General features: G+C 48.0%; 5 non-coding genes across 5 annotated transcripts; all 5 read right to left on the bottom strand.

Annotated features, from left to right (window-relative positions):
- Nucleotides 1-1,082: 1,082 nt before the first annotated feature.
- On the bottom strand, nucleotides 1,083-1,155 carry trnar-acg (transfer RNA arginine (anticodon ACG)). Its single transcript has one exon. It is a non-coding gene; the product is annotated as a tRNA-Arg (tRNA).
- A 10,002-nt stretch (nucleotides 1,156-11,157) lies between these two features.
- trnar-acg (transfer RNA arginine (anticodon ACG)) lies at nucleotides 11,158-11,230 on the bottom strand. Its single transcript has one exon. It is a non-coding gene; the product is annotated as a tRNA-Arg (tRNA).
- Nucleotides 11,231-11,843: 613 nt separating this feature from the next.
- On the bottom strand, nucleotides 11,844-11,916 carry trnar-acg (transfer RNA arginine (anticodon ACG)). The gene has a single exon. It is a non-coding gene; the product is annotated as a tRNA-Arg (tRNA).
- Nucleotides 11,917-12,213: 297 nt separating this feature from the next.
- trnah-gug (transfer RNA histidin (anticodon GUG)) lies at nucleotides 12,214-12,285 on the bottom strand. The gene has a single exon. It is a non-coding gene; the product is annotated as a tRNA-His (tRNA).
- Nucleotides 12,286-14,260: 1,975 nt separating this feature from the next.
- Nucleotides 14,261-14,333, bottom strand: trnar-acg (transfer RNA arginine (anticodon ACG)). The gene has a single exon. It is a non-coding gene; the product is annotated as a tRNA-Arg (tRNA).
- Nucleotides 14,334-24,611: the final 10,278 nt, after the last annotated feature.

Raw genomic sequence — 24,611 nt, 5'->3', positions numbered from 1 at the left:
AGTTGTAACAGCCCTCAGGACAAAAGGGTCCCTGGGATGTATCTGTTCCCGTGAAGACGAAAATTCTCCAGGGATGATGAACCTCTGGCACATCAATACATTGGAAGCACATGGCCCTCTTCACTGTGTACAGAGAAACACATTCTGTCATGTGCTTCATCCTGGCATAGTGAAAGAGTCACAAAAAGTGTGTGTTGCAACCCTTCTGATCATATGCCTGTATCAGCTGACATATCATGCTCTCCATCTCTGCTGTGTCCCAGATGACCTCCTGCAGTAAAGCTGCATCCCTGGTTTTGTGATGTGTCACAACAGCTTCAGAGGGTTGCATATTATTTGCTTGCAGTTTGGCCCTCTTTACATCCCTAAGACGCTTTAAATCACCCTCATCCACAACGCAGAGTACTAACCTCTATACTATCACAGCTCTTCTGTGGGAGAGCTTACAGTAGAGAAATCAGCCTACAAAGACCAGTTTGTCCAAAAAAAATGAGTTGATCAGATTTACTTGCTGAATGTCCTTGATTTGGGCGAGCAAATGAAACCTTCTGTAGCCGTAATGTGCTTGGAGGGATGATTAACAGTGATTTTATACACTGCACTTTAATTGCATTTAACAGACTGACCAATTAGGTTAAGTATTCCAGTGACCACAGTCTGGTTAAAATTTCAAATGAGCTAGCCAGGAGTCGATATACACGATATATTTGATTTGATATATTTGTAATATATCTTGCACTGTTTGGATATATAAAATATATTCTTGCATTTGAATGAAATGCAAAGGAAACACTTCAACTTCAAAGATTTGACGAAGGCCTGCCGTGACCCGTATTTGAACCGGGGTTGCTGCGGCCACAACGGAGAGTACTAACCTCTATACGATCACGGCTTTTCTGTGGGATAGCTTACAGTAGAGGAATCAACCTACAAAGACCAAATTGTCTAAAAAAAACAAAAATTAGTCAATCAGATTTAGTCACTGAACGTCCTTAATTTACTTGGGGGGATGTAGTGTAATTGCATTTAACAGACTGACCAGTTAAGTTGTCCAGTGACCACAGTCTGGTTAAAAATTCAGACGAGCTAGCCAGGAGTCGAACCTAGAATCTTCTGATCCGTAGTCAGATGCGTTATCCATTGCGCCACTAGCCCGTACTGCTATGTTTTCTGGCAGTAGGGTGTTAGCTGTGCCCATGTATATACATATATTGAGTCCATGCACTACCCCCTCATTACATGAACTTTTTTTTTTGTTTGTTTCTTTTTTACTTTTATTATCAAAAATATCATCTCATAAAATCACAGTACAAAGTACATTGGGGCAAGTAGGGGGGGAGGGGACGGGGGGACGGAAACACACATGGAGGAAAATGGGGAACATACAAGAAATAATAAATAAATGTGTATATGTACATCACAAGACAGGCGACACTGGGACAAGTAGGGAGGGTGCGAGGTTGGATAGGACACATGGGGGGGCGGGGCAGACTGGGACATAATTTGAAAAATAATGTTAAATTGAATAAACAATATTTGCACATTTTGGTTTCAGTCTTTCAGAACCTGAGGTGGGGTGGGGGATGGGGTGAGTGATCAAAAGTGAAAGTCCAAATGTCCTTGGGGGGTGATGGGGGTGTTGCGGGGGAGCAGGGTCTTGTTAAAACGGTGGGGGATGGCTATGTGAAGGTGTTGGAGGTGGGTGGTAAGACGGTTCGTGAACAGGGTCCAGTGGGCGGCGGTGCGCTGATCGTATAGGTGGAGGTTTCTGATGAAGAAGATGGTGTACCGGGCTATGGACATGATGAGTCTGACGAGGGGGAGGTTGGGTCTGGATGGGTGATCAGGTGGACGGTCGGGCGGGCGGTGATGATGGCGATGTTCCGGAGGACGTGGGTCTGGGGTGTGGTGACCTGGGGTGCGGTGATCTGGAGTGCGGTGATCTGGGGTGCGGTGATCCGGGGTGCGGTGATCCGGGGTGCGGTGATCCGGGGTGCGGTGATCTGGGGTGCGCTGGTCCGGTGAGTGTCCCGGAGAGTGATGGGGGAGCACCTGGCCTGCCGCACGATGGTCCGGGCGATGATCAGCTGAAGCGGCTGGAGCGGCAACAGCTGGGCTGTGGTGGGCCCCGGCGACGAGCTGACGGTCGGCCGCGGCGCCGGGGTGGTGGTCAGCCCCAGGGCGCCCCCTTCCGGCCCCGAACAGGAGAGACCAGTGCTCCTGGTCATCCCCTCCCAGGGCCGCCGGCGGTGGGAGACTCCAGTCCAGCCTCCGGGCGAGGAGGTCTTGGACCCGGACCCAGAAGCGGCGGGCGGCACCACATTCGCAAAAATGTATGAGAGTCTCAGGGGATTCCCCACACACTGGGCAGTCTCTGCCGTACACCGTGGGGCTGATGGCGTGTAACTGTATGCACGTGTAAATCAGTCTGTGTTTCAATTTGAAATCAAAGTTACTGACTGTGTGTGGTGTAAACCATTCGAATGTGTAGGCCCAGATGGATGCGATGTCGTGCAAGGATGTTTGTGACCAGTAGTTGTGTTCTGCCGCGGGACGTCTGAAGACTCCAGGGATCAGCACTCTGTAACAGGCTCGGGTGTTTATCTCGGTCAGCTTCTTCCACACAGTCCCGCCCACCCAAACGTCGAAGTTGAAATTCTTTTCTATTTTTTCTATTCTTGCATTTGATTGAAATGCAAAGGAAACATTTCAACTTGAAAAAGAAAGCCTGTAGAAAGCCTGCCATGACCCAGAGTCGAACCGGGGTTGCTGCGGCCACAACGCAGAGTACTAACCTCTATACGATCACGGCTTTTCTGTGGGAGAGCTTACAGTAGAGGAATCAACCTACAAAGACCAAATTGTCCGGAAAAAATTAGTTTATGAGATTTACTTGCTGAATGTCCTTGATTTGGATGAGCAAATGAAACCTTCTGTAGCCTTAATTTTGCTTGGAGGGATGATTAACAGTGATTTTTTCACAGCATTTAACAGACTGACCAGTTAAGTTGTCCAGTGACCACAGTCTGGTTAAAAATTCAGATGAGCTAGCCAGGAGTCGATATACACGATATATTTGATTTGATATATTTGTAATATATCTTGCACTGTTTGCTTTGGATAGACAAAATATATTCTTGCATTTGAATGAAATGCAAAGGAAACATTTCAACTTTTTACAAGGCCTGCCGTGACCCGGATTCGAACCGGGGTTGCTGCGGCCAAAATGCAGAGCACTAACCTCTATACGATCACGGCTTTTCTGTGGAATAGCTTACAGTAGAGGACTCAACCTACAAAGACCAATTTGTCTAAAAAAATAAATAAATAAGAGTTAATCACATTTACTCGCTGAACATCCTTAATTTACTTGGGGGGATGATTAACAGTAATTTTTTTTTTTTTTTTTTTTACTTTTATTATCAAAAATATCATCTCATAAAATCACAGTACAAAGTACATTGGGGCAAGTGGGGGGGGGGGGGGGGGGGGGGGGGAGAATGGAAACACACATGGTGGAAACTGGGGAACATACAAGAAATGATAAATAAATGTGTACATGTACATCACAAGACAGGCGACACTGGGGCAAGTAGGGAGGGTGCGGGGTTGGATAGGACACATGGGGGGGCGGGGTGGACTGGGACATAATTTGAGAAATAATATTCAATTGAATACCACATTTTCACATTTCACATTTTCATTTTAGTATTTCAGAATCCGAGGTGGGGTGGGGGATGGGGTGAGTGATCAAAGGTGAAAGTCTAAATGTCCTTGGGGGGTGATGGTGATGGGGGTGTTGCGGGGGAGCAGGGTCTTGTTGAAACGGTGGGGGATGGCTATGTGAAGGTGTTGGAGGTGGGTGGTAAGGCGGTTCGTGAACAGGGTCCAGTGGGGGGCGGTGCGCTGATCATATAGGTGGAGGTTTCTGAAGAAGATGGTGTACCGGGCTATGGACATGATGAGTCTGATAAGGGGGAGGTTGGGTCTGGATGGGTGATCAGGTGAACGGTCGGGCGGGCGGTGATGGTGGCGATGTTCCGGAGGACGTGGGTCTGGGGTGCGGTGGTCCGGGGTGCGGTGGTCCGATGGGTGATCTGGGGTGCGGTGATCTGGGGTGCGGTGGTCCGGTGGGTGGTCTGGGGTGTGGTGATCTGGGGTGCGCTGGTCCGGTGGGTGTCCCGGAGTGTGATGGGGGAGCACCTGACCTGCCGCACGATGGTCCGGGCGATGGTCAGCTGAAGCGGCTGGAGTGGCGACAGCTGGGCTGTGGTGGGCTCCGGCGACGAGCTGAGGGTCGGCCGCGGCGCCGGGGCGGTGGTCGGCCCCAGGGCGCCCCCTTCCGGCCCCGAACAGGAGAGACCAGTGCTCCTGGTCATCCCCTCCCAGGGCCGCCGGCGGTGGGAGACCCCAGTCCAGCCTCCGGGCGAGGAGGTCCTGGACCCAGACCCAGAAGCGGCGGGCGGCACCACATTCGCAGAAAAGATGTATGAGAGTCTCAGGGGATTCCCCGCACACTGGGCAGTCTCTGCCGTACACCGTGGGGCTGATGGCGTGTAACTGTATGCACGTGTAAATCAGTCTGTGTTTCAATTTGAATTCAAAGTTACTGACTATGTGTGGTGTAAACCATTCGAATGTGTAGGCCCAGATGGATGCGATGTCGTGCGAGGGGAATGCCTGTGACCATTTGTGTTCTGCCGCGGGACGTCTGAAGACTCCAGGGATCAGCACTCTGTAACAGGCTCGGGTGTTCATCTCGGTCAGCTTCTTCCACACGGTCCCGCCCGCCCAAACGTCAAAGTCGAAGCCGGCGGCGGGGGAGTCGACTCCTCCCGTCCCCGGCCCGGGGGTGCTCCCCCCGAGGGCCGGCGCACCGCAGAGCGGAGCGCCTTCCCCCAGGAGGTACCCCCATTTGACTCAGACGTTCAGGGCGAAACGGAGGGCCATGTTGGAGACCGGAGTCCGTCGGAAGCGCCCCCGGACGACCTCTATGTCAAAGTCGCCGGTGGCGCCCAGCAGGTCGCCGACCCGGACGAACCCCGCTCTCTCAAAGTTCTCACTCCTCATGCACTCCCGAGGGGCGGACGGGCTCGACAGGAGGTCCGGGTTGAACCGCAGGGGGATGCTGGACAGCTGCACGGCCGTGGCCGGCGCGGCGATCGCCAAGGGCCTCAGTACCCGCCACGCCGCCCACGCCTCCCGTTCGAATGGGGGCAGGCTGTCCAGCATCGAGGGCGGCAGCATCTGGCAGAGCCTGTACACTCCCTGGCCACCCCCCAAGCCCATGGCGTGGCCGAAAAAGGGTTTCCAGGGGGCATGACAGTGGGGGTCCAGGAACCTGTGGACAAGTTTCAGTCTGAGGCTGTTTTTTTTGGTGACCAGGTCCACAAGCCCTAGACCCCCACTGTCGTAGCCCCCCACGATGGTGTCGTGGGCCACCAACGCTCTCTCCCTCTTCCAGATGAAGCGGCTGAGGGCCACGCTCAGTCGGTTGGCGACGTCGCCCGGCAGGTGGAGCACCGTTAGCGTGTGAACCAGCGTGGACACACAGAGGGCGTTGACGACCAGCACTTTTCCCTTTACAGTGAGCGTCCTGAGGTTCCAGAGCGAGATGGTCCGCCCGATCTTCAGCAGGGATTTCTCCCACTGCTTCTCGGCGCAGACCACCTCGTCCTTCCCCATCAGGATGCCCAGTACTTGGTACTGGTCGTCGGCCCTCCGCATGTCCACGCTGAGGCGTGCTGGGGCAACGTCGCCGCAGAACGACACCGATGTTTTTGACCAGTTCACCTCCCCGCCCGAGGCTAGGCAGTAGACGCCTAGCTCGTGGAGAGCCGCTTCCAGGCTCTCCACATCTCGGGCGAAGAGGTTGGTGTCATCTGCGTACTGAATGACTCTCAGCTCGCTTCCGGAGGGAGAGATGATGCCATGGGCGTGGGGGTTCTTCTTGATGAGTGCGGCCAGGGGCTCCGCCACGATGCTGTACAGAAGAGAGGAGAGGGGACAGCCCTGCCTCACCGATCTGCTTAATGAGAAGGTGTCAGTCAGCGAACCATTGCACTTCACTCTCGACCGGGCGTTTTGGTAGAGGAGTTGGATCCATGCAATGAAAGTGTCGCCAAACCCGAACCTCCGCAAGACGTCCCACAGGAACGAGTGTTTGACCCTGTCGAACGCCTTGCGGTTCCAACAGTAACGGTAACAGTAATTTTGATCACTGTAGTGGAATTGCATTTAACAGAATGACCGGTTAAATTGTCCAGTGACCACAGTCTGGTTAAAAATTCAGACGAGCTAGCCAGGAGTCGAACCTAGAATCTTCTGATCCATAGTCAGCCACGTTATCCATTGCACCACTAGCCTGTATTACTATGTTCTCTGGCAGTAGCGTGTTAGCTGTGCCCATTAGCTTATCCCTCACGGGGGGGCTATGGGTTCTCAACAACTCTGTACTCTGTACTAGGAAAAATATCAAAAGAAGCTGGACAGGCTCCTCGACACTCTCGAGGATGAAAAAACAGTAACAGATAACATAATAGACTGGTGGGAGGAGGCGAAATCAAGAATAAAAAAAGCCACAATAAACTACAGTAAACACAAAAAATGGCTCGAGAGCGTCGAGGAGAACACCCTGCGCCAGCACATCCAACACATCTGTGCGGGTGCGGCTTCTCAGGAGGGCTGGGTTGACCCTGAGCTTCTCCAGCTCAGGGCCCGTCTGGAGGCCCTGGAACTGGAGAAGAGCAAAGGGGCCATTCTCAGGGCTAAGGTGAGATATACAGTGGAGGGAGAGAAGGGAACAGCCTTCTTCTTTGGCCTGGAGAAGAGGAAACAGGGCAAACTCTTCATCCGGGAACTCACCGATTCTGCAGGTGTCACCTCAGCGGACCACTGTACCTTGCTCGAGACAATTCAAAGTTTTTACTCCAAGTTATTTCGTGCGCAAGGTACATCATCGCAAGCCACCCACACCGCAATAAGCGCTCTTGAGGCCAGAGTGACCGAAGGCGACCGCGACCTCTGCGACGGGCCCATAACCATCGCGGAGGTCCGGGAAGCCATCAAAGGGCTAAACAATAACAAGAGCCCCGGTCAGGATGGTCTCACAAGTGAGTTTTACAAGACCTTCGCTCACCGCATCGCGCCCATATTGCAGACACTGTACACACAGATGCAATCCGAAAACCGCGTCTCCGCGTCATTTTGCACGAGCGTCATTACACTACTACACAAGAAGGACAGCAAATTGGACTTGGAAAATTATAGACCCATCTCACTACTCAACACGGGTTACAAAATACTAAAATTCTTGCCAATCGTCTTAGATTAGTCATCGCGTCCATCATCAGCCCAACCCAATCCTACAGCATTCCACACCGGGACATCGCTGACAACATTCTCACCAACAATTATCTCATCAGACACATGCATCACACGGGGGGGATACACATCAGCGTGGACTTCCGCAAGGCATTCGACAGGGTCGAACACTCGTTCCTGTGGGACGTCTTGCAGAGGTTCGGGTTTGGCGACACATTCATCCAAAACGCCCTCTGCATGTCCACGCTGGTGCACGCGCTGACAATGCTCCACCTGCCGGGCAACGTCGCTAACAGACTGAGGAGGACCGTCGGCCGCTTCCTCTGGAGGGGGGAGAGGACGCTGGTGGCCCACAACACCATCGTGGGGAGTGAAGACAGCGGGGGTCTGGGACTTGCGGACCTAGTCACCAAAAAGAATGCCCTAAGACTGAAATTGGTTCGCAAGTTCCTGGACCCCCTCTGTCCCGCCCCCTGGAAACCCTTCTTCGGCCACGCGATGGGCCTGGAAGGCAGCCAGGGCATATACAAACTCTGCCAGATGCTGCCGCCTTCAATGCTGGACAGCCTGCCCCCATTCGAACGGGAGGCGTGGATGGCGTGGCGAACGCTGAGGCCCCCGGCGATCGCCGCGCCGGCCACGACCAAGCAGCTGTCCAGCATCCCCCTGCGGTTTAACCCGGATCTCCTGTCCAGCCCGCCCACCCCTCAGTTAACCCCCTTGCTCATTCTCTCTTTAATTTCGTTCATTATGTCCTCGTCTGCCCCATTCCCTCATGTCTCCTACCCTATCCCATACCCCCCCTCCCGCACCCCCCCCCCCCCGCACGCCCTAATATTACCTGTCTTGTGATGTACATATACATATACATATATATTTATTTATTATTTCTTGTATGTTCTCCCCATTTCCTTCATGTGTTGTTCTTCCCTTCCTCACGCTCCCCCCAGACATAACCTAATGTGTTTCTTGTATGTTTACTGTGCTTTTACCTTGTAAAACAATATTTTTGATAATAAAAGACAAAAAAAAAAAAAAAGCTGTGCCCATGTATATACATATATTGAGTCCATGCACTACCCCCTCATTACATGAACCTGTACTACTGGTATGACTGATCAAAGATCGCCCAACACATATTTGAAAGACCTGAAATAGTATAAGTGCACAAAAGAGGATTGTATGTTTTGTCACATTTGTAAAAGTTGCCAAAATATCTTGCACTGTTCATTTTGGATAGATAAAATATATTCTTGCATTTGACTGAAATGGGAGAGCTTACAGTAGAGCAATTAACCTACAAAGACCAAATTGTCCGGAAAAAATCAGTTGATGAGATTTACTTGCTGAATGTCCTTGATTTGGGCGAGCAAATGAAACCTTCTGTAGCCTTAATTTACTTGGAGAAATGACTGACAGTGATTTTAGTCACAGCAATTTCATTGCATTTAACAGACTGACCAGTTAAGTTGCCCAGTGACCACAGTCTGGTTAAAAATACAGATGAGCTAGCCAGTAGTCGATATACACGATATATTTGTAATATATATTGCTCTGTTTGCTCTGGATAGACAATAAATATAGAATATATTCTTGCATTTGAATGAAACATTTCAACTTCAAAGATTTGTTGAAGGCCTGCCGTGACCCGGATTCGAACCGGGGTTGCTGCGGCCACAACGCAGAGTACTGCGTTTCAGTCTTTCAGAATCCGAGGTGGGGTGGGGGATGGGGTGAGTGATCAAAAGTGAAAGTCCAAATGTCCTTGGGGGGTGATGGTGATGAGGGTGTTGCGGGGGAGCAGGGTCTTGTTAAAACGGTGGGGGATGGCTGTGTGAAGGTGTTGGAGGTGGGTGGTAAGGCGGTTCGTGAACAGGGTCCAGTGGGGCGGCGGTGCGCTGATCGTATAGGTAGAGGTTTCTGATGAAGAAGATGATGTACCGGGCTATGGACATGATGAGTCTGACGAGGGGGAGGTTGGGTCTGGATGGGTGATCAGGTGGACGGTCGGGCGGGCGGTGATGGTGGCGATGTTCCGGAGGACGTGGGTCTGGGGTGCGGTGACCTGGGGTGCGGTGATCCGGGGTGCGGTGGTCTGATGGGTGGTCTGGGGTGTGGTGATCTGGGGTGCGCTGGTCCGGTGGGTGTCCCGGAGTGTGATGGGGGAGCACCTGGCCTGCCGCACCATGGTCCGGGCGATGGTCAGCTTTTTTTTTTTTTGTCTTTTATTGTCAAAAATAACATTTTACAAAATAAAAGCACAGTACACGTACAAGAACACATTGGGTTGTGTAGGGGGGACGTGGGGAAGGGAAGAACACATGAAGGAAATGGGGAGAACGGAATGTACGGAATGGGGTAGCAGACATGAGGGAATGGGGCAGACGAGGACATAATGAATGAAATTAAGCAGAGAATTAGCACTTTCTGAACCTAGATAGGAGTCTCTGTCCATTGTTCTGAGGGGGGTCAAAAAAGGAGTCGAGGTGTCCTTGGGGATTGATGGTGATGAGGGTGTTGTGGGGAAGCTAAGTCCTGTTGAAGCGGTGGGGGACGGCCATGTGGAGGTGTCTGAGGTGGGTGGTGAGGTGGGTGGTGAAAAGAGTCCAAAGGGGGGCGGTGCCCTGTCGGTGGAGGTGGATGTTTCTGACGTGATAGATGGTGTACCGGGCTATGGACATTAGGAGTCTGATGAGGGGGAGATTGGGTCTGGGTGAGTGATCAGGTGGACGGTCGTACGGACGGTGATGGTGACGATGTTCTGGGGTGCGGTGATCTGGGGTGCGGTGATCTGGGGTGCGGTGGTCTGGGGTGCGGTGATCTGGGGTGCGGTGGTCTGGGGTGCATGGTCCGGCGGGTGTCCCGGAGTGTGATGGGGGAACACACGGGTCTCCACTCGATGGTCCAGGCGATGGTCGGCCGGGGCAGCTGAGGTGGCTGGGGCGGTGGAGGCTGGGCTGTAGTGGGTCCCGGCAACGAGCTGACGGTCGGCAGCGGCAACGGGGCGATGGTCAGCCCCGGGGCACCCCCTTTCCGGCTCCGAACAGGAGAGACCAGAGCACATGGTGATGAATGATATTTTTGATAATAAAAGTAAAAAACAAAAAAAAAAACAGTAATTTTGATCACTGTAGTGTAATTGCATTTTACAGACTGACCAGTGAAGTTGTCCACTGACCACGAATCTTCTGATCCGTAGTCAGACGCGTTATCCATTGCGCCACTAGCCCGTATTGCTATGTTTTCTGGCAGTAGCGTGTTAGCTGTGCTCATGTATATACATATATTGAGTCCATACACTACCCCCTCATTACATGAACTTGTACTACCTGTATGACTGATCAAAGATCGCCCAACACATATTTGAAAGACGAGAAAAATAGTATAACTGTGCAAAAGAGGATTGTATATTTTGTCACATTTGTAAAAGTTGCCAAAATAATTTGCACTGTTCGTTTTGGATAGATAAAATATATTCTTGCATTTGAATGAAATGCAAAGTAAACATTTCAACTTGAAAACTTTGTAGAAAGCCTGCCATGACCCGGATTCGAACCGGGGTTGCTGCGGCCACAACGCAGAGTACTAACCTCTATACGATCACGGCTTTTCTGTGGGATAGCTTACAGTAGAGGAATCAACCTACAAAGACCAAATTGCCCAGAAGATTTACTTGCTGAATGTCCTTGATTTGGACGAGCAAATGAAACTTTCTGTAGCCTTAATTTACTTGGAGGGACGATTAACAGTAATTTTGGTCACAGCAATTTAATTGCATTTTACAGAATGACCAGTTAAGTTGTCCAGTGACCACAGTCTGGTTAAAAATTCAGACGAGCTAGCCAGGAGTCGAACCTAGAATCTTCTGATCCGTAGTCAGACGCGTTATCCATTGCGCCACTAGCCCGTATTGCTATGTTTTCTGGCAGTAGTGTGTTAGCTGTGCCCATGTATATACATATATTGAGTCCATGCACTACCCTCTCATTACATGAACCTGTACTACTGGTATGACTGATCAAAGATCGCCCAACACATATTTGAAAGACGAGAAAAATAGTATAACTGCGCAAACGAGGATTGTATATTTTGTCACATTTGTAAAAGTTGCCAAAATATTTTGCACTGTTCGTTTTGGATAGATAAAATATATTCTTGCATTTGAATGAAATGCAAAGAAACATTTCAACTTGAAACATTTGTAGAAAGGTTGCCGTGACCCGGATTCAAACCGGGGTTGCTGCGGCCACAACGCAGAGTACTAACCTCTATACAATCATGGCTTTTCTGTGGGATAGCTTACAGTAGAGGAATCAGCCTACAAAGACCAATTTGTCTAAAATAAATAAAATAATAATAATAATAAAAAATAAAAAATGAGTTAATCAGATTTACTCACTGAACATCCTTAATTTACTTGGGGGGTGATTAACAGTAATTTTGATCACTGTAGTGTAATTGCATTTAACAGACAGACCGGGTAAGTTGTCCAGTGACCACAGTCTGCTTAAAAATTCAGACGAGCTAGCCAGGAGTTGAACCTAGAATCTTCTGATTCGTAGTCAGACGCGTTATCCATTGCGCCACTAGCCCGTATTGCTATGAATTCTGGCAGTAGCATGTTAGCTGTGCTCATGTATATTGAGTCCATGCACTACCCCCTCATTACATGAACTTGTACTACCTGTATGACTGATCAAAGATCGCCCAACACATATTTGAAAGACGAGAAAAATAGTATAACTGCGCAAAAGAGGATTGTATGTTTTGTCACATTTGTAAAAGTTGCCAAAATATTTTGCACTGTTCGTTTTGGATAGATAAAATATATTCTTGCATTTGAATGAAATGCAAAGTAAACATTTCAACTTGAAAAATTTGTAGAAAGCCTGCCGTGACCCGGATTCGAACCGGGGTTGCTGCGGCCACAACGCAGAGTACTAACCTCTATACGATCACGGCTTTTCTGTGGGAGAGCTTACAGTAGAGCAGGGGTCGGCAACTTCGCTTGGCTTCGGGCCAATTTTTTTCAGCGCCCACAGGTGGCGGGCCAGATGGTAAAGGTATTGGCTTATATATATTTATAAATACATAAATACGAATTACATCCATTTTAACTAACCTAAAACAGCCAATTAAAAAATCCTTGGGCAAAAGCTTTTGCTCCTTTTATTGTGGTTTTGGTAAGAATTATGCCTTTGTTGAACATGGTAATATGGATACTAAAGGCGCACAGTATCAGGTAGAGCTATGAAAAACTTTTCACTTTAAGTTTTCACCTCATTTATTCAGGTCTTTGTCTCATGATATTAATTGAAACTAATACTTTTGTGGTTAAAATGTTAAACAAGGATAAACTCTTTCTAAGACGGTTACTTGAACTAGGAAGCTGCGTAGTTATTGCTTATCGTCAAATCTCTCCATCAAAATTCTTTTCTCACGCTGTCTTCTTGTGACCATCGCTGCGATTTAGCTCTGCCTCGAAGGTTAAACTACGACAGGCTTTTAGTCGTGCGTAATACCACACTAACGGCTTCCTTACTCCGCATTTGGTGCCGTAATGACCTGCACCTTTACGCACGACTGTGGGAGAGCTGTAGGACTTGGATGATGCCAAGTGCAGCAAGGATCGTGAAGTGGATTTATGTTGTGTCAAACATGAGCAAAGGTCGGGAACAATAAAACCTGACATGTGGACAAAAAGCAAGTCCCCACCCCGGTTAAAAGAAATCTTCAAACTGAGTATTTTGACAGTTTTGTGATTAAGTGATTTATTTTAATAAAATAAGGAATTTTGAATAACTAACCACAGAAGTGCAAGAAGGCTATAGCGTAACGGGTGCACATTCCTTGAGCTGCGCGCAGTCTGCACACTTGCCTCACCAGATGTCCAAAAACAGTTAGCCACGATTTTGACTGGTGAAGGTGTATGTACACACCAGTTCATTGTTTGCTTTTAATGTTGTGTTACATGCACACCATGGGCAGTGGAATGCCCGTAGCAGTGCCCACATAACTTGGTATTTGTCGTAACGGTGGGTGTAGCGGACCAAAGGATGCAGACTTGGGGAATATTTACAGTATTTATTAAAGAAATGACAAATGGTGCAGTTCGAGGGTTGATCCGGCGGTGAGCAGGAGGTGAGGCACGGACCAGGATCCAGGAGCGGAACGTGGAGCGCAGCGGAGATGACGATGTGGGCAGCACCAGGGCAGGACGCAGAGTGCTAACCAGGGTCCGGGGTCGCGGAATGCAGAGATAAAACAGACAGTACCAGGGCTGGGAAGCAGGGTGGAAGCAGGGTCGGAGCTGAGCCGGGAACGCTGGAGCTGAGACGGTCCAGCAAGCTGGGTGGAGACGCACATACGATCCGGCACCGAACGGGATGAGGATGAGGATGAAACGAAGATGAACCGGCACTGAACAGGGTGTAGAAACGCAGATGATCTCGCCCTGAGTGTCTGGTCCTGGCTCCTCTTATACACAGCAGGTGGTGGTGATTGCGCTGATGAGCTGCAGGTGCGCGCAGGAGGAGCCAGGAGCTCAGCCCAGCTCAGCAGGAGAGGGAGGGAAGGAGCAGGACAGGAGGAAAAACGTGGAGCAGACGGAGCGGATCATGACAGTATTAAAGAATCAATGCCGGGAAAAAGTCCAAAATCCTCTGGCGGGCCAAAAAAAATTGGCAAAGGGCCAACATTTTCCCGCGGGCCGGACGTTGCCGACCACTGCAGTAGAGGAACCAACCTACAAAGACCAAATTGCCCAGAAGATTTACTTGCTGAATATCCTTGATTTGGACGAGCAAATGAAACTTTCTGTAGCCTTAATTTACTTGGAGGGACGATTAACAGTAATTTTGGTCACAGCAATTTAATTGCATTTTACAGAATGACCAGTTAAGTTGTCCAGTGACCACAGTCTGGTTAAAAATTCAGACAAGCTAGCCAGGAGTCAAACCTAGAATCTTCTGATTCGTAGTCAGACGCGTTATCCATTGCGCCACTAGCCCATATTGCTATGTTTTCTGGCAGTAGCATGTTAGCTGTGCTCATGTATATACATATATTGAGTCCATGCACTACCCCCTCATTACATGAACCTGTACTACTGGTATGACTGATCAAAGATCGCCCAACACATATTTGAAAGACGAGAAAAATAGTATAACTGCGCAAACGAGGATTGTATATTTTGTCACATTTGTAAAAGTTGCCAAAATATTTTGCACTGTTCATTTTGGATAGATAAAATATATTCTTGCATTTGAATGAAATGCAAAGAAACATTTCAACTTGAAACACTTGTAGAAAGCCTGCCGTGACCCGGATTCGAACCGGGGTTGCTGCGGCCACAACGCAGAGTACTAACCTCTATACCAGGGGTCACCAACCTTTTTTAACCTGAGAGCTACTTTATGGGCACTGAGTCATACGAAGGGCTACCAGTTTGAGACGCTCTTCTGAAATAACACATTTTCTCAGTTTGCCTTTAGTTATACATTATTAATAATGATAAATGATAATCATATATGTGAACACACTGATCACATTAATGATTTCTCAAAATAATTATCAACAATGAGCAAGGAGGGAAACAGATATCAGTATTCAGCACTTTAACTTTACTAATCTTAGTAATTGTTAAATTTCCAGATGACACTTATATCACTACATCTCATAGGAGAAGTGTCCCATTTTCACTATCCATTGACAAACCTTTTTAAGAAAACATAAATAATATACATTGCACCATGTTTCATAAAGTTATCAATTATGTAATGTTAAAGAAAAATAAGCTTACATATTTTTAAAGCCTGTTGTTTACCCAAAGCTGCGTTTAGCTCTGGGCTTGTTCTGCCCATAGTGCGCGTCCCCGTGGGGAGCGCTCGTCCCCGTGGGTAGTTAGTGTGGAGTTTTGTGAGATGTAGTGAAATGTCCCTCCACATTGTGTCTTTGCCGTCACCACAGTCGCTCCACAGATGAGATACGTACAGGTTTCTTTTACAGTCTTAAATCGTTGTGAAAGTGATTTTTTTAAATTTTCTACCATGTTTTGGAGTAAGAAACTGCATTCAGCGCATCCTCACAGCGCAGAGCGGAGCATTGGTTTTGTCACGTGCACAATACTGACCTTTGAAGTGAGTAGGTCAAAGTTCACCTTAACTTATCTAAACTTCACGTATAATGAACATTTAAGATATTGTCATTTTTAAATCTATATAAACGCAAGGGTGATAAAAAGCTCATTAGTGAGTTGTGCTATTTTTAGAACCGGTCTGCGGGCGACTCATGTGGGGCTTGGGGGCGACATGGCGCCCGCGGACACAGGGTTGGTGACCCCTGCTCTATACGATCACGGCTTTTCTGTGGGATAGCTTACAGTAGAGGAATCAGCCTACAAAGACCAATTTGTCTAAAATAAATAAAATAATAATAATAATAAAAAATAAAAAATGAGTTAATCAGATTTACTCACTGAACATCCTTAATTTACTTGGGGGGTGATTAACAGTAATTTTGATCACTGTAGTGTAATTGCATTTAACAGACAGACCGGGTAAGTTGTCCAGTGACCACAGTCTGCTTAAAAATTCAGACGAGCTAGCCAGGAGTTGAACCTAGAATCTTCTGATTCGACCACATTCGCAAAAGAGATATATGAGAGTCTCAGGGGATTCCCCACACACTGGGCAGTCTCTGCCGTACACGTGGGGCTGATGGCGTGTAACTGTATGCACGTGTAAATCAGTCTGTGTTTCAATTTGAATTAAAAGTTACTGACTATGTGTGGTGTAAACCATTCGAATGTGTAGGCCCAGATGGATGCGATGTCGTGCGAGGGGAATGTCTGTGACCATTTTTGTTCTGCCGCGGGACGTCTGAAGACTCCAGGGATCAGCACTCTGTAACAGGCTCGGGTGTTCATCTCGGTCAGCTTCTTCCACATGGTCCCGCCCGCCCAAACGTCGAAGTCGAAGCCGGCGGCGGGGGAGTCGACTCCTCCCGTCCCCGGCCCAGGGATACTCCCCCCGAGGGCCGGTGCACCGCGGAGCGGAGCACCTTCCCCCATTTGACTCTGACGTTCAGGGCGAAACGGAGGGCCATGTTGGAGACCGGGGTCCGTCGGAAGGTTAGACCGGCGGCTGCGAAGCGCCCTCGGACGACCTCTATGTCAAAGTCGCCGGTGGCGCCCAGCAGGTCGCTGACCCGGACGAACCCCGCTCTCTCGAAGTTCTCACTCCTCATGCACTCCCGAGGGGCGGACGGGCTCGACAGGAGGTCCAGGTTGAACCGCAGGGGGATGCTGGACAGCTGCCCGGCTGTGGCCAGCGCGGCGATCGCCGAGGGCCTCAGTACCCGCCACGTCGCCCACGCCTCCCAGCATCGAAGGCGGCAGCATCTTGCAGAGCCGCACTGTTTGCTTTGGATAGACAAAATATATTCTTGCACTTGAATGAAATGCAAAGGAAACATTTCAACTTCAAAGATTTGTTGAAGGCCTGCCGTGACCCGGATTCAAACCGGGGTTGCTGCGGCCACAACGCAGAGTACTAAGCTCTATACGATCACGGCTTTTCTGTGGGACAGCTTACAGTAGAGAAATCAGCCTACAAAGACCAATTTGTCTAAACAAAAATTAGTTGATCAGATTTACTTGCTGAATGTCCTTGATTTGGGCGAGCAAATGAACCCTTCTGTAGCCTTAATTCACTTGGAGATGATTGACAGTGATTTTATTCACTAAAAAAGTGTTTTGCGGTACCATACTTCACAATATCAATTAATTTTACTCCCAACAATCAAATTGTAGAATTATAGACATTTGTCGTAACGGGTGTGTGTAGCTGACCAAGGGATGCAGACTCGGGGCAGAATTACAGTATTTATTGTAGACAAGGGACAAAGTACGAACAGAAGGTGATCCGGAGGTGAGCAGGTGAGCAGGAATGCACGAACCGACAGGAACACAGGAACCGACAGGAACGCAGGCATGACAGGAACACAGGCATGACAGGAACACAGGAACACCGGAATCAAGTGACACGACAGGGATGAAGTGAACATGACAATGATCTCACACTGAGTCTCTTCTCCCAGCTCCTCTTATGCACAGCAGGTGTGGTGATTGCGCTGATGGGCTGCAGGTGCATGCAGGAGGAGCCAGGAGCCCAGCCCAGATCTGGCAGGTGAGGGAGGGAAGGAGCAGGACGGGAGGAAAACCAGGAGCGGACAGTGCAGATCATGACAGTACCCCCCCCTCCTAAGGGCCACCTCCTGGTGGCCCAAAAATTGATACGGGTGGGCGGAGGGGAGCTGGACGGAGGGCAAAAATGTCACTGGTGCGGGCCGGTAGACTGTCCAGTGGGGCAACAACGGTCCAAGAAACGGGCAGACGACACAACGAGGTCCCTGGACGGAAAGCTGAGTCCAGCGGAGCTGCGAGGGTCCCACCGAGGGGGCAGAGGACACGAAGAGGTCCCTGGATGGAGAATGATGTCCAGCAGAGCTGCGACTGTCCTGACGATGGAGCAGAGGACCCGAGGCGGTTCCTGGATGGAGAATGATGTCCAGCGGAGCTGCGATGGTCCAGAAGAGGGTCAGATGACACGAGGAGGTCCCTGGTCGGGAAACGGTGTCCAGCGGATCTGCGACGGTCCAGGCAAGGGGCAGATGACACGAGGAGGTCCCTGGACGGGAAACGGTGTCCAGCGGAGCTACAACGGTCCAGGCGAGGTTCAGATGACACGAGGAGGTCCCTGGATGGGAAACGGTGTCCAGCGGAGCTACAACAGTCCAGGCAGTACAGGTTGGGAGTGGACCGGTTGGGACAGGACAGCATGCGGGGAACAGGCCCGTGACCAGGAGACAGACAGGTGAGCAGGGTGGGCAGGTAGTGTTGTCCGATGAACCCCGAGTCTGCTTGGTCCATGTTTGGCGAGATCATTCTGTCGTAACGGGTGTGTGTAATGGACCAAGGGATGCAGACTCGGGGCAGAATTGCAGTATTTATTGTAGACAAGGGACAAAGTACGAACAGAAGGTGATCTGGAGGTGAGCAGGTGAGCAGGAACACACGAACACAGGAACCAACAGGAACCGACAGGAACGCAGGCATGACAGGAACACCGGAATCAAGTGACACGACAGGGATGAAGTGAACACGACAATGATCTCGCGCTGAGTCTCTTCTCCCAGCTCCTCTTATGCACAGCAGGTGTGGTGATTGCGCTGATGGGCTGCAGGTGCACGCAGGAGGAGCCAGGAGCCCAGCCCAGATCTGGCAGGTGAGGGAGGGAAGGAGCAGGACGGGAGGAAAACCAGGAGCGGACAGTGCGGATCATGACAACACTATAGAACTGACTCCTCTCTTTTGTACCTCCCTTTTCCTGGGTGTTTCCTCACCTCCTTGATGTCCCCATGTTTTCATTTAAAAGAAAATGTAATTCTGTCAACTGCACAAAAGTTTTGGAGTGAATATATTTCACCAGTCATCCAAGTGGAACTGAGAGGTAGTCACTCCAAAGCTTTTGTCCAGTTGAGAGAATTTTGTTTTCTTTTGAACCAGGAGCATTCCTATGTTTCTACAGTCCTGGTTTCTCACATTGAATATACATTTTTAAAAATAAATCCAACTGTTACCCTCACCCTGGTCCTAACCTTATCCAGAATCTCAAAATCAGGCTGTGGGAACATAGAGTCCACATCATGGGATCTACTTGATTGACTAAGGCATTACACAGACATCTTTCTACCACATGAATCACCACAATCATCTCCTATAGCCATTTCTCTATGAGGCTGCTGTTGTTGCTTTTCCCCATGGGTAGCTGTCTGTTTTTTAAACATCATTGTCTGGAAATATTCAGTTATTTTGATTCTTTTTTTCCCCAATCATAGGGCTCTTTACAGTTTGAAATGAGATCATAATCCATGAGAGAGCTTGTTAATAACCATTTTTGGCCCAAGCTCTTCTGGAAAAATGGATATTATGGTCTTGCCTTCTCACAGTTACAAATTTCATGGAGTATTTGATAAGTGATGTCAGTTGTTTCTCGGTCCACCACTTAGATTTTATCCAGCTGACCTCTTAACTAATGAGGTGCAATTTTTTTCACAATACCTTTGATAAAATATGCATGCTTCATCCCTGCTCTTTCATGCACTTTCACTGGTCGCTCTTTAGCTCTTTCAGAGAACTCCAGCGGTTTATGTATGCTATATTTAATTAAACTAATCACCTTGGCTGGGGGCTTGCCGCCTGCCAGACAGCGACACTTCATTTGCATTTAAATAGAAAAACACTGGCCAAAATATTTTGACGGTGGGTGGGAAAGCTTCCTGTCATCGCGGGTCATTGGCGGTGATTTAGTGCTGTTTAAATGTGATTTGTGCATCGTGCGGTGATGGATTGGGTGATGAGGCTGTGGTGTGTGTGCAGACTGGCATGGTCCTGGGTCAGTGATGCAGAATCCTGGAGTACACTGACAGTGCCCCCATAGGCGTGTGTAATTATAAGCCAAACTAAATTAAAAATGTATGTATTTATTTATTCTTAGAAAAAAATTACACACTTAGTTTTATTTGTAATGTAATGTTGCTTAGGAGACATGGGTTGTTTGATGAGGCTGTTACTGTATGTATATACTACTATATATACTGTATGTATGTGTATTTATGTGTGAGATGTTCCTAGGTCATTGAACATCAATGGATGAAATCTGCTCCATACATAATGTTCTTTGAACTGTGTGTTGTCCCCTAGCATGGCAGCCATTATGTCGCCTTTGAAATGATAATTGGTTCTTGTTATGGATATTTACTGTACTGACTGATGTGACGCTCATTATACTCAAGGCATATATGGAGTACGTTTATTCAACATGACAATTCTGCTGATGGAGTCATGCATGAGTGCTAAGTGAACTGAAGCATTGATGCTAACTCAGTATGTGCTGCATGATGGAGATGTAATGTGCTGGTGAGAGAAGTGTAGTTATATCAGGTAGTGCTCAGCTGTTGGTGGAAATAATGGAGAATATTCTTTATGAAAGGACACATTACGCAAAATTGACTTTTTCAGCTTTTAAACATAACGACAATGACAATACCCCCCTCATCAAAAACACACCTGGAGTTGTTTTTTTTTTTATTTATTGATTTATATTTATTTATTTATCCAATCCAAATGAAAACCACTTTCATGGGTACTCTGTGCATTAAAAACATTAAAAATTAAATAATATATAATAAATAATAATAATACCTTGGCTGACATGTGTCTACAACATTGCACGGCCGTCGGGGACAATGCCACTGGACTGGCAGACCGGGGTGGTGGTCCCTCTGTATAAGAAGGGAAACCGGAGGAGTGTGTTCACTTACAGGGGAATCACACTCCTCAACCTTCTCAGTAAGGTCTATTCCAGGGTACTGGAGAGGAGAATTCGACCGATAGTCGAACCTCGGATTCAGGAGCAGCAGTGTGGTTTTCGTCCCGGTCGCGGAACACTGGACCAGCTCTATACTCTCGATCGGGTCCTTGAGGGTTCATGGTAGTTTGCGCAACCAGTCCACATGTGTTTTGTGGATCTGGAGAAGGCATTCGACTGTGTCCCTCGTGGTGTTCTTTGAGGGGTACTCCAGGAGTATGGGGTCCGGGGCTCTTTGCTAAGGGCTGTCCAGTCCCTGTATGACCGGAGCAGGAGCTGTGTTCATTGCCGGCAGTAAGTCAGACCTGTTCCCGGTGCATGTTGGACTCCACCAGGGCTGCCCTTTGTCACTGGTTCTGTTCATTACATTTATGGACAGAATTTCTAGGTGCAGCCAGGGGCTGGAGGGGGTCTGGTTTGGGAACCACAGGATCATATCTCTGCTGTTTGTAGATGATGTTGTCCTGATGGCTTCATCGAGCCAGGACCTGCAGCAGGGACTGGTGCGGTTTGCAGCCGAGTGTGAAGCGGCTGGGATGAGAATTAGTTCCTCCAAATCTGAGGCAATGGTTGCAGTGCAGTGTCTGCAGCGATGCGGTCGCTGTATCGGTCCCTTGTGGTAAAGAAGGTGCTTAGCCAGAAGGCAAAGCTCTCAATTTACCGGTCAATCTACGTTCCTACTGTCACCTATGGTCATGAGCTCTGGGTAATGACCAAAAGGACAAGTTTCCTCCATAGGGTGGCTGGGCGCACCCTTAGAGATAGGATGAGGAGCTTGGTCACACGGGAGGAACTCGGAGTAGAGCACCTGCTCCTACACATCGAAAGGAACCAGTTGAGGTGGCTTGGGCATCTGTTCAGGATGCCTCCTGGGCACCTCCCTAGGGAGGGGTTCCGGGCATGTCTGTCGTAACGGGTGCGGGAAGGACCAAGAGGTGCAGACTCAGGGCAAGGTTACAGTGTTTATTTACAAGAACAGTGAAATTCAGTCTTAATAAGTTCATATAAGTTCACACGGAGAATCACGGAGCGGGAGGCAGACCAGGCGGGCGGAGTGCAGGTCGGGGATGAGGAAACCAGGACCGGGGTGCAGGCAAGAGCAGGGCGAGACCGGGGCAGGCTGGACCGGCGTAGTCCAGAGAGCGGAGTCCGAGACCGAAGGTAAGCAGCAAGCCGGAGACCAGGAGGAGACAGGTAGCGAGGCGGAGGGGTGACTTTACCGGAGCCGGAGCGTAGAGGCAGGAGCGGGGATGAGCAAGGACAGGGATCTGGAGGGTGACAAAATCCAAATGAGTACATACAGGCAGGTACCAGGATACAAAACTGAGCTAGAGCATTCACGTTTACACGCGGACGGTCTGGCGCCGAGTGTAGTCTGCCGAGCCCTCAAGTACTCAGCAGCAGGTGGCGGTGATTACGCTGATGCGCTCCAGGTGCGTGCGGGAGAAGTCTCGAACTCCGCCCAGCTCCGGGCAGACAGGTCGGGGAGGGGTAGAGAGCACGAGAGGACAGGAACAACGGGCGTCATGACAATGTCCCACGGTGAGGAGACCCCGAGGAAGACCCAGGACACGCTGTATTTTTCTAAACTACTTTCAGCGTTTTTCCATAAACTGTCCCTTAACTGATAGTTAACCCAAGGTACTATGCCACTAAATCAAGTATTCATTAGAAAAATATGAAAAAAACTGTAACCGTACTATGTACATATGATTCAAGAGTTAGAGAAGTAGATTTGCATAATGCATGCCATACAAGGCATTCAGCTTCTGTTTTTCCATTATCTTCCCTTGACAAAATGAGCCCATCTACATGCCCACCACCACTTTCCCAGGTCCACAGAGTCCCAGCAACTTTGTCCAGTCTCTGCAATAGTTCATTTCCATGCTCAGCGGTGCACACAGCAGACAGACTCAGATAAATGGAGCTGGGATCTTTTTTTCTGATGGTTCACTCACATCACATGACACTTCTGGAGAACATGTAAAACAGATAAAGCGAATGTTCCAGTTCAAATAGTGAGTCAGTGTTCTGAAGTTTATTCACGAGAGACTAATTATGTGGGTTCACAAATCCTTTTGGTCTTGATTCAACTATAAAAATACTACTTGGTAATAGGGCTGTAACTAACTAACTAACTAACTAACTAATTAACTATCTACACATGTTTACTACAGACTTAAACAAACATCTTCTGAAATGCATGTGGCTTTTGTATAAATATAGCAGTTTTTATTTTCTTACATTTAAATGGCTCCTAGTTGTGTTTCAAGTGGAACTAAACATTAATTCAATTATATTTTTGCTATTAAACTCTGTATATAATTACGTACTATGTGCGTACTCAAGTACTATGTGACATCACACATTAGTTTCATGATTACAGTAGTAGTGCCTCATGTGAAAGCTCAGAATCTCCAGAATTCACTCAATGAGCTGCAGAGGCTGCACTAGGCCTGCACTAGGCTGATTAATTTTATACCTCCATACATGGCCCCTCCTGCCCCATCTCTCCACTTTAGTCCTCAGTTAGTGCCCAGTTTAGCAACTTGATTTGAAGTATGGTTATGTGAGGAGTTTATTCCTACTTTAAAATGTCTACTGTGAACAGAATCCCACTATAAAAAAAAAAAAAAAAAAAGTTTTATAGCAATTCTGAGCCAATTTAGATTGTTATTTATACACTGTACCCTCTGGAACATTTCCTACTAAAAAAAGGAATTGTGTATGTATTCTCTCATTATCCTGATGATGATATTCAGGGAACATTATGGCAATCCATCTCAAATTTGCCTGTATATTAAAGATCAAATATCACTCAAAACATCAATGGGCCATAAAATTAACCACAGAACTGCAGAAATATCACATTATACCCTTATTCGGAAGACTGCAAGTTTGTTTTATTGTATTTTTTATTAGTTTTTATTGCAGACTCAATATTCTACTTTTACATATCTCTAAAATAAACATTGTAACATCATCCATTTGTAAAGTATCTACCATCCCTAATCTAAAATATTTGAGAATATTTATGAGCACTTTCCAAACCGAACTCCTCGGCAGTCCCGTCTAATCACAACAGGTTTTAGTTATGCGTGTTCAAATCAACATGTAACACTTCTGCCATTTAAGCGGCCTTCATTTTAACAAAATCCATTCAATGATTTGATTCTTTTTTAATACCCTGAATTAATTGTGCACAGGATCTGAAGAACTGCACATGTTCCAGTTGCTATGGTTACCCTAGTGATACAGACCTGGGGATCGCTTGTGTGAGTCACAGAGTCGCGCGGCACAGAAAGATGCCAACCAGCCCAGCCAATCAGGACAGAGGCATCAGGAGGGTTATGCTGACAACACAAGCGCTTCCACTGTACTTGGCATTACTGTCTCGCTGGTAGTTGTCAGGTACAGTGCTAACGCAATGGTGACTAAAGGAAATGAAATCTGCATGTGTCAGACACAGGTGATGGAGAGGATTATGGAATCATTTGTGTCATGTACCTACTGCCTGTCTGTTAAATGGAGGACCTGTCAAGAATAAAAAGTTGGAATACCAAAGTCTGTCAGATGTGCAGCAGGGTGCAGGTTGGGGCTGTACAGTTTTGGAAATAAATTGAATTGTGATGATTTTACTGATTGATTAGTTTTATGTTCTCAAATCAACTTTCACTTCACAATGAAAATTTTAGACACATCCAATAGTACTAGTATTTGAGAGAGGACATACACATGAACTTAAATTAAGAATCCCATGCATTTCAGAACATGTCTGTAGAGGTCTAATGTAGGGTTAGTATTTCCAAATAAAGTTGTGTTGCTTGCGGAAGACATTCTCTTCAAGGTATGTAGCCT

Source organism: Periophthalmus magnuspinnatus, chromosome 7, assembly GCF_009829125.3.
Source record: "Periophthalmus magnuspinnatus isolate fPerMag1 chromosome 7, fPerMag1.2.pri, whole genome shotgun sequence".
NCBI lineage: Eukaryota > Metazoa > Chordata > Actinopteri > Gobiiformes > Gobiidae > Periophthalmus > Periophthalmus magnuspinnatus.
The sequence above is the reverse complement of the archived record's forward strand: the minus strand, read 5'-3'. Positions and strand labels throughout refer to the sequence as shown.